The sequence below is a fragment of the Telmatherina bonti genome (assembly GCF_933228915.1).
Source record: "Telmatherina bonti genome assembly, chromosome: 8".
NCBI classification, from domain to species: domain Eukaryota; kingdom Metazoa; phylum Chordata; class Actinopteri; order Atheriniformes; family Telmatherinidae; genus Telmatherina; species Telmatherina bonti.
The window spans coordinates 1,298,573-1,317,086 of NC_136626.1; the positions used below are offsets into that span (position 1 = coordinate 1,298,573).

The 18,514-nt window shown below is 46.7% G+C and overlaps 1 protein-coding gene across 1 annotated transcript in view; it reads right to left on the reverse strand.

Moving 5' to 3' along the window:
- Window positions 1-18,514, reverse strand: part of palm1a (paralemmin 1a) — a gene marked incomplete at its 3' end in the record, with an annotated part of 261,922 nt that overhangs the window by 97,112 nt on the left and 146,296 nt on the right. The window lies entirely within an intron of this gene.

Genomic DNA, 18,514 nt, shown 5'->3' on the forward strand with positions numbered 1-18,514 from the left:
GCTGCTTAGATCCAGAACCAGACCAAGATCCAGTTCTCATACACCTCTGGATTCCACAGGATGCTCTGGACGTGTTCCAAGACCAAGGTCCGGTCCGCAGGACCAGGAAGACCAAGGTCCGGTCCGCAGGACCAGGAAGACCAACGTCCGATCCGCAGGACCAGGAAGACCAAGGTCCGGTCCGCAGGGCCAGAAAGACCAAGGTCCGGTCCGCAGGGCCAGGAAGACCAAGGTCCGGTCCGCAGGACCGCAGGACCAGGAAGACCAAGGTCCGGTCCGCAGGACCGCAGGACCAGGAAGACCAAGGTCCGGTCCGCAGGACCAGGAAGACCAAGGTTCGGTCCGCAGGACCGCAGGACCAGGAAGACCAAGGTCCGGTCCGCAGGACCAGGAAGACCAAGGTCCGGTCCGCAGGGCCAGGAAGATGAGGGTCTGTCATGATCAGCTGACTGCTGTCATGTTGCCATGGTGATGATTCCATAACCCCCCTTCGGTCTGGTCCCACCGTCTCCATGGAAACCTATTCCTGCGAGGACCAGAGGCCAGGAGGACGGGTCCAACATCTGACACTGGGACCTGTTCAGTCTGACCGTTCAGACTGGTCCAGGATGGTGACATGATGTAGAGTCCGTCCTCCTCACTCATTGATCCATTATTGATCAAAATTCAGAAGAATATTTACAGTGAGTGTGTCACCAGAACCATCATTTGGACCAGTACACTTACTGCAGGTCCAAGACCGGCACAGAAAATCTTCCACACCCAAAGGGCTCAATCTGGAAAAGTTTTCTTTATTTGGATCAGGTTCTGACTAGGTTCTGATGGGTTTAGATCGGGTTCTGACTGGGTTTAAATCAGGTTCTGACTGGTTCTGATGGGTTTAGATCGGGTTCTGACTGGGTTTAGATCAGGTTCTGACTGGGTTTAGATCAGGTTCTGATGGGTTTAGATCAGGTTCTGACTGGCTTCTGATTGGTTTAGATCAGGTTCTGATGGGTTTAGATCAGGTTCTGACTGGTTTAGATCGGGTTCTGACTGGTTCTGATGGGTTTAGATCATGTTCTGACTGGCTTCTGATTGGTTTAGATCAGGTTCTGACGGGTTTAGAACAGGTTCTGACTGGGTTTAGATTGGGTTCTGACTGGGTTTAGATCAGGTTCTGACTGGTTCTGATGGGTTTAGATCAGGTTCTGACTGGCTTCTGATTGGTTTAGATCAGGTTCTGACAGGTTTAGATCAGGTTCTGATGGGTTTAGATCAGGTTCTGGTGGGTTTAGATCAGGTTCTGACTGGGTTTAGATTGGGTTCTGACTGGGTTTAGATCAGGTTCTGACGGGTTTAGATCAGGTTCTGATGGGTTTAGATCGGGTTCTGATTGATTTAGAACGGGTTCTGACTGGTTCTGATGGGTTTAGATCGGGTTCTGATGGGTTTAGATTAAGTTCTGGCTGGGTTTAGATCGGGTTCTGACTGGGTTCAGATCAGGTTCTGACGGATTTAGAACGGGTTCTGACTGGTTCTGATGGGTTTAGATCGGGTTCTGACGGGTTTAGATCAGGTTCTGATGGATTAAGATCAGGTTCTGATAGGTTTAGATTGGGTTCTGACTGGGTTCTGACTGGTATAGATCGGGTTCTGATGGGTTTAGATCGGGTTCTGACTGGGTTTAGATCTGGTTCTGATGGGTTTAGAACGGGTTCTGACTGGTATAGATTGGGTTCTGATGGGTTTAGATCGGGTTCTGACTGGTATAGATCGGGTTCTGACTAGTATAGATCGGGTTGTGATGGGTTTAGATCAGGTTCTGACTGGGTTCTGACTGGGTTTAGATCAGGTTCTGACTGGTATAGATCGGGTTCTGATGGGTTTAGATCAGGTTCTGACTGGGTTCTGACTGGGTTTAGATCAGGTTCTGACTGGTGTAGATCGGGTTCTGACGGGTTTAGATCGGGTTCTGATGGGTTTAGATCGGGTTCTGACTGGTATAGATCGGGTTCTGATGGGCTTAGATCAGGTTCTGACTGGGTTCTGACTGGGTTTAGATCGGGTTCTGATGGGTTTAGATCAGGTTCTGACTGGGTTCTGATTGGGTTTAGATCAGGTTCTGGTGGATTTAGATCGGGTTCTGACTGGTTCTGATGGGTTTAGATCGGGTTCTGATGGGTTTAGATCAGGTTCTGATGGGTTTAGATCGGGTTCTGACTGGGTTTAGATCGGGTTCTGATGGGTATAGATCAGGTTCTGATGGGTTTAGATCGGGTTCTGATGGGTTTAGATCGGGTTCTGATGGGTTTAGATCGGGTTCTGACTGGGTTTAGATCGGGTTCTGATGGGTATAGATCAGGTTCTGATGGGTTTAGATCGGGTTCTGATGGGTTTAGATCAAGTTCTGACTGGGTTTAGATCGGGTTCTGACGGGTTTAGATCAGGTTCTGACTGGGTTCTGATTGGTTTAGATCAGGTTCTGACGGGTTTAGATCAGGTTCTGACTGGTTCTGATGGGTTTAGATCAGGTTCTGATGGGTTTAGATCGGGCTCTGATGGATTTAGAACGGGTTCTGACTGGTTCTGATGGGTTTAGATCGGGTTCTGACGGGTTTAGATCAGGTTCTGACTGGCTTCTGATTGGTTTAGATCGGGTTCTGACTGGCTTCTGATTGGTTTAGATCGGGTTCTGACAGGTTTAGATCAGGTTTTGACTGAGTATAGATCGGGTTCTGATGGGTTTAGATCGGGTTCTAACTGGGTTTTGATTGGTTTAGATCAGGTTCTGACTGGTTCTGATGGGTTTAGATCAGGTTCTGATGGGTTTAGATCGGGTTCTGACGGATTTAGAACGGGTTCTGACTGGTTCTGATGGGTTTAGATTGGGTTCTGACGGGTTTAGGATCAGGTTCTGATGGGTTTAGATCAGGTTCTGATGGGTTTAGATTGGGTTCTGGTGGGTTTAGATTGGGCTCTGGTGGGTTTAGTTTGGGTTCTGACTGGGTTTAGATCGGGTTCTGACTGGTTCTGATGGGTTTAGATCGGGTTCTGACTGGGTTCAGATTGGTTTAGATCAGGTTCTGACGGGTTTAGATCAGGTTCTGGTGGGTTTAGATCAGGTTCTGGTGGGTTTAGATTGGGTTCTGACTGGGTTCTGACTGGTATAGATCGGGTTCTGATGGGTTTAGATCGAGTTCTGACTGGGTTTAGATCGGGTTCTGATGGGTTTATAACGGGTTCTGACTGGTATAGATTGGGTTCTGATGGGTTTAGATCGGGTTCTGACTGGTATAGATCGGGTTCTGACTAGTATAGATCGGGTTGTGATGGGTATAGATCAGGTTCTGACTGGGTTCTGACTGGGTTTAGATCAGGTTCTGACTGGTATAGATCGGGTTCTGATGGGTTTAGATCAGGTTCTGACTGGGTTCTGACTGTGTTTAGATCAGGTTCTGACTGGTGTAGATCGGGTTCTGACGGGTTTAGATCGGGTTCTGATGGGTTTAGATCGGGTTCTGACTGGTATAGATCGGGTTCTGACTGGTATAGATCGGGTTCTGATGGGTTTAGATCAGGTTCTGACTGGGTTCTGACTGGGTTTAGATCGGGTTCTGATGGGTTTAGATCAGGTTCTGACTGGGTTCTCATTGGGTTTAGATCAGGTTCTGGTGGATTTAGATCAGGTTCTGACTGATTCTGATGGGTTTAGATCGGGTTCTGACTGGTGTAGATCGGGTTCTGATGGGTTTAGATCGGGTTCTGATGGGTTTAGATCGGGTTCTGACTGGGTTTAGATCGGGTTCTGATGGGTTTAGATCGGGTTCTGATGGGTTTAGATCGGGTTCTGACTGGGTTTAGATCGGGTTCTGATGGGTATAGATCAGGTTCTGATGGGTTTAGATCAAGTTCTGACTGGGTTTAGATCGGGTTCTGACGGGTTTAGATCAGGTTCTGACTGGGTTCTGATTGGTTTAGATCAGGTTCTGACGGGTTTAGATCAGGTTCTGATGGGTTTAGATCGGGTTCTGATGGATTTAGAACGGGTTCTGACTGGTTCTGATGGGTTTAGATCGGGTTCTGACGGGTTTAGATCAGGTTCTGACTGGCTTCTGATTGGTTTAGATCAGGTTCTGACAGGTTTAGATCAGGTTTTGACTGAGTATAGATCGGGTTCTGATGGGTTTAGATCGGGTTCTAACTGGGTTTTGATTGGTTTAGATCAGGTTCTGACTGGTTCTGATGGGTTTAGATCAGGTTCTGATGGGTTTAGATTGGGTTCTGACGGATTTAGAACGGGTTCTGACTGGTTCTGATGGGTTTAGATTGGGTTCTGACGGGTTTAGATCAGGTTCTGATGGGTTTAGATCAGGTTCTGATGGGTTTAGATTGGGTTCTGGTGGGTTTAGATTGGGTTCTGGTGGGTTTAGTTTGGGTTCTGGCTGGGTTTAGATCGGGTTCTGACTGGGTTTAGATCGGGTTCTGACTGGGTTCTGACTGGGTTTAGATCGGGTTCTGACTGGTACAGATCAGGTTCTGATGGGTTTAGATCAGGTTCTGACTGGGTTCTGATTGGGTTTAGATCGGGTTCTGGTGGATTTAGATCGGGTTCTGACTGGTTCTGATGGGTTTAGATGGGGTTCTGATGGGTTTAGATCGGGTTCTGACTGGGTTCTGATTGGGTTTAGATCAGGTTCTGGTGGATTTAGATCGGGTTCTGACTGGTTCTGATGGGTTTAGATCGGGTTCTGACTGGTGTAGATCGGGTTCTGACGGGTTTAGATTGGGTTCTGATGGGTTTAGATCGGGTTCTGACTGGTATAGATCGGGTTCTGATGGGCTTAGATCAGGTTCTGACTGGGTTCTGACTGGGTTTAGATCGGGTTCTGATGGGTTTAGATCAGGTTCTGACTGGGTTCTGATTGGGTTTAGATCAGGTTCTGGTGGATTTAGATCGGGTTCTGACTGGTGTAGATCGGGTTCTGATGGGTTTAGATCGGGTTCTGATGGGTTTAGATCGGGTTCTGACTGGGTTTAGATCGGGTTCTGATGGGTTTAGATCGGGTTCTGACTGGGTTTAGATCGGGTTCTGATGGGTATAGATCAGGTTCTGATGGGTTTAGATCAAGTTCTGACTGGGTTTAGATCGGGTTCTGACGGGTTTAGATCAGGTTCTGACTGGGTTCTGATTGGTTTAGATCAGGTTCTGACGGGTTTAGATCAGGTTCTGATGGGTTTAGATCGGGTTCTGATGGATTTAGAACGGGTTCTGACTGGTTCTGATGGGTTTAGATCGGGTTCTGACGGGTTTAGATCAGGTTCTGACTGGCTTCTGATTGGTTTAGATCAGGTTCTGACAGGTTTAGATCAGGTTTTGACTGAGTATAGATCGGGTTCTGATGGGTTTAGATCGGGTTCTAACTGGGTTTTGATTGGTTTAGATCAGGTTCTGACTGGTTCTGATGGGTTTAGATCAGGTTCTGATGGGTTTAGATTGGGTTCTGACGGATTTAGAACGGGTTCTGACTGGTTCTGATGGGTTTAGATTGGGTTCTGACGGGTTTAGATCAGGTTCTGATGGGTTTAGATCAGGTTCTGATGGGTTTAGATTGGGTTCTGGTGGGTTTAGATTGGGTTCTGGTGGGTTTAGTTTGGGTTCTGGCTGGGTTTAGATCGGGTTCTGACTGGGCTTAGATCGGGTTCTGACTGGGTTCTGACTGGGTTCAGATCGGGTTCTGACTGGTACAGATCAGGTTCTGATGGGTTTAGATCAGGTTCTGACTGGGTTCTGATTGGGTTTAGATCGGGTTCTGGTGGATTTAGATCGGGTTCTGACTGGTTCTGATGGGTTTAGATGGGGTTCTGATGGGTTTAGATCAGGTTCTGACTGGGTTCTGATTGGGTTTAGATCAGGTTCTGGTGGATTTAGATCGGGTTCTGACTGGTTCTGATGGGTTTAGATCGGGTTCTGACTGGTGTAGATCGGGTTCTGACAGGTTTAGATTGGGTTCTGATGGGTTTAGATCGGGTTCTGACTGGTATAGATCGGGTTCTGATGGGCTTAGATCAGGTTCTGACTGGGTTCTGACTGGGTTTAGATCGGGTTCTGATGGGTTTAGATCAGGTTCTGACTGGGTTCTGATTGGGTTTAGATCAGGTTCTGGTGGATTTAGATCGGGTTCTGACTGGTTCTGATGGGTTTAGATCGGGTTCTGACTGGGTTTAGATCGGGTTCTGATGGGTTTAGATCGGGTTCTGATGGGTTTAGATCGGGTTCTGACTGGGTTTAGATCGGGTTCTGATGGGTATAGATCAGGTTCTGATGGGTTTAGATCGGGTTCTGATGGGTTTAGATCGGGTTCTGATGGGTTTAGATCGGGTTCTGACTGGGTTTAGATCGGGTTCTGATGGGTATAGATCAGGTTCTGATGGGTTTAGATCGGGTTCTGATGGGTTTAGATCAAGTTTTGACTGGGTTTAGATCGGGTTCTGACGGGTTTAGATCAGGTTCTGACTGGGTTCTGATTGGTTTAGATCAGGTTCTGACGGGTTTAGATCAGGTTCTGACTGGTTCTGATGGGTTTAGATCAGGTTCTGATGGGTTTAGATCGGGCTCTGATGGATTTAGAACGGGTTCTGACTGGTTCTGATGGGTTTAGATCGGGTTCTGACGGGTTTAGATCAGGTTCTGACTGGCTTCTGATTGGTTTAGATCGGGTTCTAACAGGTTTAAATCAGGTTTTGACTGAGTATAGATCGGGTTCTGATGGGTTTAGATCGGGTTCTAACTGGGTTTTGATTGGTTTAGATCAGGTTCTGACTGGTTCTGATGGGTTTAGATCAGGTTCTGATGGGTTTAGATCGGGTTCTGACGGATTTAGAACGGGTTCTGACTGGTTCTGATGGGTTTAGATTGGTATCTGACGGGTTTAGATCAGGTTCTGATGGGTTTAGATCAGGTTCTGATGGGTTTAGATTGGGTTCGAGTGGGTTTAGATTGGGCTCTGGTGGGTTTAGTTTGGGTTCTGACTGGGTTTAGATCGGGTTCTGACTGGTTCTGATGGGTTTAGATCAGGTTCTGACTGGGTTCAGATTGGTTTAGATCAGGTTCTGACGGGTTTAGATCAGGTTCTGGTGGGTTTAGATCAGGTTCTGGTGGGTTTAGATTGGGTTCTGACTGGGTTCTGACTGGTATAGATCGGGTTCTGATGGGTTTAGCTCGAGTTCTGACTGGGTTTAGATCGGGTTCTGATGGGTTTATAACGGGTTCTGACTGGTATAGATTGGGTTCTGATGGGTTTAGATCGGGTTCTGACTGGTATAGATCGGGTTCTGACTAGTATAGATCGGGTTGTGATGGGTATAGATCAGGTTCTGACTGGGTTCTGACTGGGTTTAGATCAGGTTCTGACTGGTATAGATCGGGTTCTGATGGGTTTAGATCAGGTTCTGACTGGGTTCTGACTGTGTTTAGATCAGGTTCTGACTGGTGTAGATCGGGTTCTGACGGGTTTAGATCGGGTTCTGACTGGTATAGATCGGGTTCTGACTGGTATAGATCGGATTCTGATGGGTTTAGATCAGGTTCTGATGGGTTTAGATCGGGTTCTGACGGATTTAGAACGGGTTCTGACTGGTTCTGATAGGTTTAGATTGGGTTCTGACGGGTTTAGATCAGGTTCTGATGGGTTTAGATCAGGTTCTGATGGGTTTAGATTGGGTTCTGGTGGGTTTAGATTGGGCTCTGGTGGGTTTAGTTTGGGTTCTGGCTGGGTTTAGATCGGGTTCTGACTGGGTTTAGATCGGGTTCTGACTGGTTCTGATGGGTTTAGATCAGGTTCTGACTGGCTTCTGATTGGTTTAGATCAGGTTCTGACGGGTTTAGATCAGGTTCTGGTGGGTTTAGATCAGGTTCTGGTGGGTTTAGATTGGGTCCTGACTGGGTTCTGACTGGTATAGATCGGGTTCTGATGGGTTTAGATCGGGTTCTGACTGGGTTTAGATCGGGTTCTGATGGGTTTATAACGGGTTCTGACTGGTATAGATTGGGTTCTGATGGGTTTAGATCGGGTTCTGACTGGTATAGATCGGGTTCTGACTAGTATAGATCGGGTTGTGATGGGTTTAGATCAGGTTCTGACTGGGTTCTGACTGGGTTTAGATCAGGTTCTGACTGGTATAGATCGGGTTCTGATGGGTTTAGATCAGGTTCTGACTGGGTTCTGACTGTGTTTAGATCAGGTTCTGACTGGTGTAGATCGGGTTCTGACGGGTTTAGATCGGGTTCTGATGGGTTTAGATCGGGTTCTGATGGATTTAGATCGGGTTCTGACTGGTATAGATCGGGTTCTGACTGGTATAGATCGGGTTCTGATGGGTTTAGATCAGGTTCTGACTGGGTTCTGACTGGGTTTAGATCGGGTTCTGATGGGTTTAGATCAGGTTCTGACTGGGTTCTGATTGGGTTTAGATCAGGTTCTGGTGGATTTAGATCAGGTTCTGACTGGTTCTGATGGGTTTAGATCAGGTTCTGACTGGCTTCTGATTGGTTTAGATCAGGTTCTGACGGGTTTAGAACAGGTTCTGACTGGGTTTAGATTGGGTTCTGACTGGGTTTAGATCAGGTTCTGACTGGTTCTGATGGGTTTAGATCAGGTTCTGACTGGCTTCTGATTGGTTTAGATCAGGTTCTGACAGGTTTAGATCAGGTTCTGATGGGTTTAGATCAGGTTCTGGTGGGTTTAGATCAGGTTCTGACTGGGTTTAGATTGGGTTCTGACTGGGTTTAGATCAGGTTCTGACGGGTTCTGATGGGTTTAGATCAGGTTCTGACTGGGTTTAGATCGGGTTCTGATTGATTTAGAACGGGTTCTGACTGGTTCTGATGGGTTTAGATCGGGTTCTGATGGGTTTAGATCATGTTCTGGCTGGATTTAGATCGGGTTCTGACTGGTTCTGATGGGTTTAGATCGGGTTCTGACTGGGTTTAGATCGGGTTCTGATGGGTTTAGATCGGGTTCTGATGGGTTTAGATCGGGTTCTGACTGGGTTTAGATCGGGTTCTGATGGGTATAGATCAGGTTCTGATGGGTTTAGATCGGGTTCTGATGGGTTTAGATCGGGTTCTGACTGGGTTTAGATCGGGTTCTGATGGGTATAGATCAGGTTCTGATGGGTTTAGATCGGGTTCTGATGGGTTTAGATCAAGTTCTGACTGGGTTTAGATCGGGTTCTGACGGGTTTAGATCAGGTTCTGACTGGGTTCTGATGGGTTTAGATCAGGTTCTGACGGGTTTAGATCAGGTTCTGACTGGTTCTGATGGGTTTAGATCAGGTTCTGATGGGTTTAGATCGGGCTCTGATGGATTTAGAATGGGTTCTGACTGGTTCTGATGGGTTTAGATCGGGTTCTGACGGGTTTAGATCAGGTTCTGACTGGCTTCTGATTGGTTTAGATCGGGTTCTAACAGGTTTAAATCAGGTTTTGACTGAGTATAGATCGGGTTCTGATGGGTTTAGATCGGGTTCTAACTGGGTTTTGATTGGTTTAGATCAGGTTCTGACTGGTTCTGATGGGTTTAGATCAGGTTCTGATGGGTTTAGATCGGGTTCTGACGGATTTAGAACGGGTTCTGACTGGTTCTGATAGGTTTAGATTGGGTTCTGACGGGTTTAGATCAGGTTCTGATGGGTTTAGATCAGGTTCTGATGGGTTTAGATTGGGTTCTGGTGGGTTTAGATTGGGCTCTGGTGGGTTTAGTTTGGGTTCTGGCTGGGTTTAGATCGGGTTCTGACTGGGTTTAGATCGGGTTCTGACTGGTTCTGATGGGTTTAGATCAGGTTCTGACTGGCTTCTGATTGGTTTAGATCAGGTTCTGACGGGTTTAGATCAGGTTCTGGTGGGTTTAGATCAGGTTCTGGTGGGTTTAGATTGGGTCCTGACTGGGTTCTGACTGGTATAGATCGGGTTCTGATGGGTTTAGATCGGGTTCTGACTGGGTTTAGATCGGGTTCTGATGGGTTTATAACGGGTTCTGACTGGTATAGATTGGGTTCTGATGGGTTTAGATCGGGTTCTGACTGGTATAGATCGGGTTCTGACTAGTATAGATCGGGTTGTGATGGGTTTAGATCAGGTTCTGACTGGGTTCTGACTGGGTTTAGATCAGGTTCTGACTGGTATAGATCGGGTTCTGATGGGTTTAGATCAGGTTCTGACTGGGTTCTGACTGTGTTTAGATCAGGTTCTGACTGGTGTAGATCGGGTTCTGACGGGTTTAGATCGGGTTCTGATGGGTTTAGATCGGGTTCTGATGGGTTTAGATCGGGTTCTGACTGGTATAGATCGGGTTCTGACTGGTATAGATCGGGTTCTGATGGGTTTAGATCAGGTTCTGACTGGGTTCTGACTGGGTTTAGATCGGGTTCTGATGGGTTTAGATCAGGTTCTGACTGGGTTCTGATTGGGTTTAGATCAGGTTCTGGTGGATTTAGATCAGGTTCTGACTGGTTCTGATGGGTTTAGATCAGGTTCTGACTGGCTTCTGATTGGTTTAGATCAGGTTCTGACGGGTTTAGAACAGGTTCTGACTGGGTTTAGATTGGGTTCTGACTGGGTTTAGATCAGGTTCTGACTGGTTCTGATGGGTTTAGATCAGGTTCTGACTGGCTTCTGATTGGTTTAGATCAGGTTCTGACAGGTTTAGATCAGGTTCTGATGGGTTTAGATCAGGTTCTGGTGGGTTTAGATCAGGTTCTGACTGGGTTTAGATTGGGTTCTGACTGGGTTTAGATCAGGTTCTGACGGGTTTAGATCAGGTTCTGACTGGGTTTAGATCGGGTTCTGATTGATTTAGAACGGGTTCTGACTGGTTCTGATGGGTTTAGATCGGGTTCTGATGGGTTTAGATCAAGTTCTGGCTGGGTTTAGATCGGGTTCTGACTGGGTTCAGATCAGGTTCTGACGGATTTAGAACGGGTTCTGAATGGTTCTGATGGGTTTAGATCGGGTTCTGACGGGTTTAGATCAGGTTCTGATAGATTAAGATCAGGTTCTGATAGGTTTAGATTGGGTTCTTACTGGGTTCTGACTGGTATAGATCGGGTTCTGATGGGTTTAGATCGGGTTCTGACTGGGTTTAGATCGGGTTCTGATGGGTTTAGAACGGGTTCTGACTGGTATAGATTGGGTTCTGATGGGTTTAGATCGGGTTCTGACTGGTATAGATCGGGTTCTGACTAGTATAGATCGGGTTGTGATGGGTTTAGATCAGGTTCTGACTGGGTTCTGACTGGGTTTAGATCAGGTTCTGACTGGTATAGATCGGGTTCTGATGGGTTTAGATCAGGTTCTGACTGGGTTCTGACTGTGTTTAGATCAGGTTCTGACTGGTGTAGATCGGGTTCTGACGGGTTTAGATCGGGTTCTGATGGGTTTAGATCGGGTTCTGATGGATTTAGATCGGGTTCTGACTGGTATAGATCGGGTTCTGACTGGTATAGATCGGGTTCTGATGGGTTTAGATCAGGTTCTGACTGGGTTCTGACTGGGTTTAGATCGGGTTCTGATGGGTTTAGATCAGGTTCTGACTGGGTTCTGATTGGGTTTAGATCAGGTTCTGGTGGATTTAGATCAGGTTCTGACTGGTTCTGATGGGTTTAGATCAGGTTCTGACTGGCTTCTGATTGGTTTAGATCAGGTTCTGACGGGTTTAGAACAGGTTCTGACTGGGTTTAGATTGGGTTCTGACTGGGTTTAGATCAGGTTCTGACTGGTTCTGATGGGTTTAGATCAGGTTCTGACTGGCTTCTGATTGGTTTAGATCAGGTTCTGACAGGTTTAGATCAGGTTCTGATGGGTTTAGATCAGGTTCTGGTGGGTTTAGATCAGGTTCTGACTGGGTTTAGATTGGGTTCTGACTGGGTTTAGATCAGGTTCTGACGGGTTCTGATGGGTTTAGATCAGGTTCTGACTGGGTTTAGATCGGGTTCTGATTGATTTAGAACGGGTTCTGACTGGTTCTGATGGGTTTAGATCGGGTTCTGATGGGTTTAGATCATGTTCTGGCTGGATTTAGATCGGGTTCTGACTGGTTCTGATGGGTTTAGATCGGGTTCTGACTGGGTTTAGATCGGGTTCTGATGGGTTTAGATCGGGTTCTGATGGGTTTAGATCGGGTTCTGACTGGGTTTAGATCGGGTTCTGATGGGTATAGATCAGGTTCTGATGGGTTTAGATCGGGTTCTGATGGGTTTAGATCGGGTTCTGATGGGTTTAGATCGGGTTCTGACTGGGTTTAGATCGGGTTCTGATGGGTATAGATCAGGTTCTGATGGGTTTAGATCGGGTTCTGATGGGTTTAGATCAAGTTCTGACTGGGTTTAGATCGGGTTCTGACGGGTTTAGATCAGGTTCTGACTGGGTTCTGATTGGTTTAGATCAGGTTCTGACGGGTTTAGATCAGGTTCTGACTGGTTCTGATGGGTTTAGATCAGGTTCTGATGGGTTTAGATCGGGCTCTGATGGATTTAGAACGGGTTCTGACTGGTTCTGATGGGTTTAGATCGGGTTCTGACGGGTTTAGATCAGGTTCTGACTGGCTTCTGATTGGTTTAGATCGGGTTCTAACAGGTTTAAATCAGGTTTTGACTGAGTATAGATCGGGTTCTGATGGGTTTAGATCGGGTTCTAACTGGGTTTTGATTGGTTTAGATCAGGTTCTGACTGGTTCTGATGGGTTTAGATCAGGTTCTGATGGGTTTAGATCGGGTTCTGACGGATTTAGAACGGGTTCTGACTGGTTCTGATAGGTTTAGATTGGGTTCTGACGGGTTTAGATCAGGTTCTGATGGGTTTAGATCAGGTTCTGATGGGTTTAGATTGGGTTCTGGTGGGTTTAGATTGGGCTCTGGTGGGTTTAGTTTGGGTTCTGGCTGGGTTTAGATCGGGTTCTGACTGGGTTTAGATCGGGTTCTGACTGGTTCTGATGGGTTTAGATCAGGTTCTGACTGGCTTCTGATTGGTTTAGATCAGGTTCTGACGGGTTTAGATCAGGTTCTGGTGGGTTTAGATCAGGTTCTGGTGGGTTTAGATTGGGTCCTGACTGGGTTCTGACTGGTATAGATCGGGTTCTGATGGGTTTAGATCGGGTTCTGACTGGGTTTAGATCGGGTTCTGATGGGTTTATAACGGGTTCTGACTGGTATAGATTGGGTTCTGATGGGTTTAGATCGGGTTCTGACTGGTATAGATCGGGTTCTGACTAGTATAGATCGGGTTGTGATGGGTTTAGATCAGGTTCTGACTGGGTTCTGACTGGGTTTAGATCAGGTTCTGACTGGTATAGATCGGGTTCTGATGGGTTTAGATCAGGTTCTGACTGGGTTCTGACTGTGTTTAGATCAGGTTCTGACTGGTGTAGATCGGGTTCTGACGGGTTTAGATCGGGTTCTGATGGGTTTAGATCGGGTTCTGATGGGTTTAGATCGGGTTCTGACTGGTATAGATCGGGTTCTGACTGGTATAGATCGGGTTCTGATGGGTTTAGATCAGGTTCTGACTGGGTTCTGACTGGGTTTAGATCGGGTTCTGATGGGTTTAGATCAGGTTCTGACTGGGTTCTGATTGGGTTTAGATCAGGTTCTGGTGGATTTAGATCAGGTTCTGACTGGTTCTGATGGGTTTAGATCAGGTTCTGACTGGCTTCTGATTGGTTTAGATCAGGTTCTGACGGGTTTAGAACAGGTTCTGACTGGGTTTAGATTGGGTTCTGACTGGGTTTAGATCAGGTTCTGACTGGTTCTGATGGGTTTAGATCAGGTTCTGACTGGCTTCTGATTGGTTTAGATCAGGTTCTGACAGGTTTAGATCAGGTTCTGATGGGTTTAGATCAGGTTCTGGTGGGTTTAGATCAGGTTCTGACTGGGTTTAGATTGGGTTCTGACTGGGTTTAGATCAGGTTCTGACGGGTTTAGATCAGGTTCTGACTGGGTTTAGATCGGGTTCTGATTGATTTAGAACGGGTTGTGACTGGTTCTGATGGGTTTAGATCGGGTTCTGATGGGTTTAGATCAAGTTCTGGCTGGGTTTAGATCGGGTTCTGACTGGGTTCAGATCAGGTTCTGACGGATTTAGAACGGGTTCTGAATGGTTCTGATGGGTTTAGATCGGGTTCTGACGGGTTTAGATCAGGTTCTGATGGATTAAGATCAGGTTCTGATAGGTTTAGATTGGGTTCTTACTGGGTTCTGACTGGTATAGATCGGGTTCTGATGGGTTTAGATCGGGTTCTGACTGGGTTTAGATCTGGTTCTGATGGGTTTAGAACGGGTTCTGACTGGTATAGATTGGGTTCTGATGGGTTTAGATCGGGTTCTGACTGGTATAGATCGGGTTCTGACTAGTATAGATCGGGTTGTGATGGGTTTAGATCAGGTTCTGACTGGGTTCTGACTGGGTTTAGATCAGGTTCTGACTGGTATAGATCGGGTTCTGATGGGTTTAGATCAGGTTCTGACTGGGTTCTGACTGGGTTTAGATCAGGTTCTGACTGGTGTAGATCGGGTTCTGACGGGTTTAGATCGGGTTCTGATGGGTTTAGATCGGGTTCTGACTGGTATAGATCGGGTTCTGATGGGCTTAGATCAGGTTCTGACTGGGTTCTGACTGGGTTTAGATCGGGTTCTGATGGGTTTAGATCAGGTTCTGACTGGGTTCTGATTGGGTTTAGATCAGGTTCTGGTGGATTTAGATCGGGTTCTGACTGGTTCTGATGGGTTTAGATCGGGTTCTGATGGGTTTAGATCAGGTTCTGATGGGTTTAGATCGGGTTCTGACTGGGTTTAGATCGGGTTCTGATGGGTATAGATCAGGTTCTGATGGGTTTAGATCGGGTTCTGATGGGTTTAGATCGGGTTCTGATGGGTTTAGATCGGGTTCTGACTGGGTTTAGATCGGGTTCTGATGGGTATAGATCAGGTTCTGATGGGTTTAGATCGGGTTCTGATGGGTTTAGATCAAGTTCTGACTGGGTTTAGATCGGGTTCTGACGGGTTTAGATCAGGTTCTGACTGGGTTCTGATTGGTTTAGATCAGGTTCTGACGGGTTTAGATCAGGTTCTGACTGGTTCTGATGGGTTTAGATCAGGTTCTGATGGGTTTAGATCGGGCTCTGATGGATTTAGAACGGGTTCTGACTGGTTCTGATGGGTTTAGATCGGGTTCTGACGGGTTTAGATCAGGTTCTGACTGGCTTCTGATTGGTTTAGATCGGGTTCTGACTGGCTTCTGATTGGTTTAGATCGGGTTCTGACAGGTTTAGATCAGGTTTTGACTGAGTATAGATCGGGTTCTGATGGGTTTAGATCGGGTTCTAACTGGGTTTTGATTGGTTTAGATCAGGTTCTGACTGGTTCTGATGGGTTTAGATCAGGTTCTGATGGGTTTAGATCGGGTTCTGACGGATTTAGAACGGGTTCTGACTGGTTCTGATGGGTTTAGATTGGTATCTGACGGGTTTAGATCAGGTTCTGATGGGTTTAGATCAGGTTCTGATGGGTTTAGATTGGGTTCGAGTGGGTTTAGATTGGGCTCTGGTGGGTTTAGTTTGGGTTCTGACTGGGTTTAGATCGGGTTCTGACTGGTTCTGATGGGTTTAGATCGGGTTCTGACTGGGTTCAGATTGGTTTAGATCAGGTTCTGACGGGTTTAGATCAGGTTCTGGTGGGTTTAGATCAGGTTCTGGTGGGTTTAGATTGGGTTCTGACTGGGTTCTGACTGGTATAGATCGGGTTCTGATGGGTTTAGCTCGAGTTCTGACTGGGTTTAGATCGGGTTCTGATGGGTTTATAACGGGTTCTGACTGGTATAGATTGGGTTCTGATGGGTTTAGATCGGGTTCTGACTGGTATAGATCGGGTTCTGACTAGTATAGATCGGGTTGTGATGGGTATAGATCAGGTTCTGACTGGGTTCTGACTGGGTTTAGATCAGGTTCTGACTGGTATAGATCGGGTTCTGATGGGTTTAGATCAGGTTCTGACTGGGTTCTGACTGTGTTTAGATCAGGTTCTGACTGGTGTAGATCGGGTTCTGACGGGTTTAGATCGGGTTCTGATGGGTTTAGATCGGGTTCTGACTGGTATAGATCGGGTTCTGACTGGTATAGATCGGATTCTGATGGGTTTAGATCAGGTTCTGACTGGGTTCTGACTGGGTTTAGATCGGGTTCTGATGGGTTTAGATCAGGTTCTGACTGGGTTCTGATTGGGTTTAGATCAGGTTCTGGTGGATTTAGATCAGGTTCTGACTGGTTCTGATGGGTTTAGATCGGGTTCTGACTGGTGTAGATCGGGTTCTGATGGGTTTAGATCGGGTTCTGATGGGTTTAGATCGGGTTCTGACTGGGTTTAGATCGGGTTCTGATGGGTTTAGATCGGGTTCTGATGGGTTTAGATCGGGTTCTGACTGGGTTTAGATCGGGTTCTGATGGGTATAGATCAGGTTCTGATGGGTTTAGATCAAGTTCTGACTGGGTTTAGATCGGGTTCTGACGGGTTTAGATCAGGTTCTGACTGGGTTCTGATTGGTTTAGATCAGGTTCTGACGGGTTTAGATCAGGTTCTGATGGGTTTAGATCGGGTTCTGATGGATTTAGAACGGGTTCTGACTGGTTCTGATGGGTTTAGATCGGGTTCTGACGGGTTTAGATCAGGTTCTGACTGGCTTCTGATTGGTTTAGATCAGGTTCTGACAGGTTTAGATCAGGTTTTGACTGAGTATAGATCGGGTTCTGATGGGTTTAGATCGGGTTCTAACTGGGTTTTGATTGGTTTAGATCAGGTTCTGACTGGTTCTGATGGGTTTAGATCAGGTTCTGATGGGTTTAGATTGGGTTCTGACGGATTTAGAACGGGTTCTGACTGGTTCTGATGGGTTTAGATTGGGTTCTGACGGGTTTAGATCAGGTTCTGATGGGTTTAGATCAGGTTCTGATGGGTTTAGATTGGGTTCTGGTGGGTTTAGATTGGGTTCTGGTGGGTTTAGATCGGGTTCTGGCTGGGTTTAGATCGGGTTCTGACTGGGTTTAGATCGGGTTCTGACTGGGTTCTGACTGGGTTTAGATCGGGTTCTGACTGGTACAGATCAGGTTCTGATGGGTTTAGATCAGGTTCTGACTGGGTTCTGATTGGGTTTAGATCGGGTTCTGGTGGATTTAGATCGGGTTCTGACTGGTTCTGATGGGTTTAGATGGGGTTCTGATGGGTTTAGATCAGGTTCTGACTGGGTTCTGATTGGGTTTAGATCAGGTTCTGGTGGATTTAGATCGGGTTCTGACTGGTTCTGATGGGTTTAGATCGGGTTCTGACTGGTGTAGATCGGGTTCTGACGGGTTTAGATTGGGTTCTGATGGGTTTAGATCGGGTTCTGACTGGTATAGATCGGGTTCTGATGGGCTTAGATCAGGTTCTGACTGGGTTCTGACTGGGTTTAGATCGGGTTCTGATGGGTTTAGATCAGGTTCTGACTGGGTTCTGATTGGGTTTAGATCAGGTTCTGGTGGATTTAGATCGGGTTCTGACTGGTTCTGATGGGTTTAGATCGGGTTCTGACTGGGTTTAGATCGGGTTCTGATGGGTTTAGATCGGGTTCTGATGGGTTTAGATCGGGTTCTGACTGGGTTTAGATCGGGTTCTGATGGGTATAGATCAGGTTCTGATGGGTTTAGATCGGGTTCTGATGGGTTTAGATCGGGTTCTGATGGGTTTAGATCGGGTTCTGACTGGGTTTAGATCGGGTTCTGATGGGTATAGATCAGGTTCTGATGGGTTTAGATCGGGTTCTGATGGTTTAGATCAAGTTCTGACTGGGTTCTGATTGGTTTAGATCAGGTTCTGACGGGTTTAGATCAGGTTCTGACTGGTTCTGATGGGTTTAGATCAGGTTCTGATGGGTTTAGATCGGGCTCTGATGGATTTAGAACGGGTTCTGACTGGTTCTGATGGGTTTAGATCGGGTTCTGACGGGTTTAGATCAGGTTCTGACTGGCTTCTGATTGGTTTAGATCGGGTTCTAACAGGTTTAAATCAGGTTTTGACTGAGTATAGATCGGGTTCTGATGGGTTTAGATCGGGTTCTAACTGGGTTTTGATTGGTTCAGATCAGGTTCTGACTGGTTCTGATGGGTTTAGATCAGGTTCTGATGGGTTTAGATCGGGTTCTGACGGATTTAGAACGGGTTCTGACTGGTTCTGATAGGTTTAGATTGGGTTCTGACGGGTTTAGATCAGGTTCTGATGGGTTTAGATCGGGTTCTGACTGGTTCTGATGGGTTTAGATCGGGTTCTGACTGGGTTTAGATCGGGTTCTGATGGGTTTAGATCGGGTTCTGATGGGTTTAGATCGGGTTCTGACTGGGTTTAGATCGGGTTCTGATGGGTATAGATCAGGTTCTGATGGGTTTAGATCGGGTTCTGATGGGTTTAGATCGGGTTCTGATGGGTTTAGATCGGGTTCTGGCTGGGTTTAGATCGG